This window comes from Jaculus jaculus, chromosome 4 (genome assembly GCF_020740685.1).
Source record: "Jaculus jaculus isolate mJacJac1 chromosome 4, mJacJac1.mat.Y.cur, whole genome shotgun sequence".
NCBI classification, from domain to species: Eukaryota; Metazoa; Chordata; class Mammalia; order Rodentia; family Dipodidae; genus Jaculus; species Jaculus jaculus.
Genome location: NC_059105.1, coordinates 44,862,532 through 44,864,503, shown reverse-complemented (window position 1 = coordinate 44,864,503; position 1,972 = coordinate 44,862,532).

The window sequence follows — 1,972 nt, the reverse complement described above, 5'->3', positions numbered from 1 at the left end:
AAAAAGAGGGCCTTACAAGAGAGAATGGAAACAGTGGTCTTTTAGGGAAACCAATCTAAAACCTATGTGTTTGAAAAAAAATATTGAATACTTCCTAGGTTCCAAACAAACATTATTTCACCCCAACTTTACATCTACTTTGAAAATATACATATTATTATGATTTTTCTTATTTCTCCTGTTCTAACAGCAAAGCTTCTCTGGATATGAAAATCCCATAGTACTTCTCCAAATCTAGATAGAAAATAATAAAGTTAATAGCATTAAAATATATAGAACCAGTAGAAAAACATTCTTTTGTTTTTTTTGTTTTTTTTTTTTGTTTTGTTTTGTTTTTGTTTTTCGAGATAGGGTCTCACTCTAGCCCAGGCTGACCTGGAATTCACTATGGAGTCTCAGGGTGGCCTCGAACTCATGGCAATCCTCCTACCTCTGCCTCCCGAGTGCTGGGATTAAAGGCGTGTGCCACCACGCCCAGCCAGGAAAACATTCTTTTGTGTTGTTCTTCAACCTGACAATCTTTAGAAATACTGTACAAAAAAGTTATTACATTTTTTAATCTAGAGCTTACTATATCAAACTGCAACATTTTAAAGAAATGTTCACAGATCTAGATATATTTAGCATGCAATCATAGAACTGGGTATGAACAAATTGATTTTATAAATAGAAAATGATTAAATAGTATAATTAGCTTTGAATGGGTAAGTACTTAATAAAGTATCTTATCCTAAGCATATTCTGAGGAAAAAATATAATTATTTTGGCAAGAGTTCAGTCAAATTTTGTTCATATTAATATTTAAAAGGTTTTTTTATTTAAATACTGTATTCTCTCCCATTTTATTCTTAATCTTCAGTACATTCTTTTGTTTGTGGAATTTGGGGACTGCTATTTCTTTCTTTGTAAAATTGCCTATGCATTTAGAATTTTTAATTTTGAACTGAAACAAAAACAAAAATTGAACATACTAGTAGGATACCACATGCTACTTTTGATACATGTACATATTGAATACATTTAAATCAGACTAGACATATTGTGATGGTTTCCATTGATAGCCAACTTGACAGAACTTAGAGTCTCTTTGGGAACAAAGTTCGGATATGCCCAGGGGGGATTATCTTGATTAAGTTACTGGAAATGGAAAGACTCACCTTAGCTGTGGGTTGTCTTATTCCATGGGCTGGAGTTCTGGACCGGATAAGAAGGAGAAAGCTATCTGAGCGCCAGCATCCGGGGCTTTTTGCTCCTGGCTGTGTGTGTAATGTGGCCAGTCCCGGCCGCCACGCCTTCCCCAGCATGAGAGACTGTACTCCTGGAACTGAAAGCTGAAACAGGCTCTTCCAGCCTTAAACTGCTTCTTACCAAGTATTTTATTACAACAAGGAGAAAGTAACAAGTGTGCATACCTAACTCCTCAAAGACGTACCAACTAAGGTGAAAACATGCAAAATATTTCTTTTTAAAATTTATTTGTGAGGAGAGAGACAGCAAGAAAATGGGCGCACTGGAACGGCTTGCCCCTGCAAATGAACTCCAGATGTATGCCCCACTTTGTGCATCTGGTTTCATGTGGGTACTACGAAATAAAACCCAGGATGGCAGGCTTTGCATGTGCCTTTAATCACTGGATCATCTCCCCAGCCCTATTTCTAGCTTTTTGAGGTATACAATACATAATTGCCACGTTATGGTTCAAAGCACACCATAATTCATCACTCCTGTGTAACTATAAGTTAGTGCCCATTGACAACCCTTTCCATTTCCACCCCAGCCTCCCAACCTGCAGTAATCACCACTCTACTCTCTGCTTTTAGGAGATCTACTTTTCAGAATCCACATAAGAGTGAGATTATGATGTTTGTCTTTCTGCAACTGGTTTATTTAACTTAATATAATGATGCCTCCATCCCCTCCCCACCATTCAAAACACTCAAAAACTTCCACATTAAGTATCTTCTAGAACATT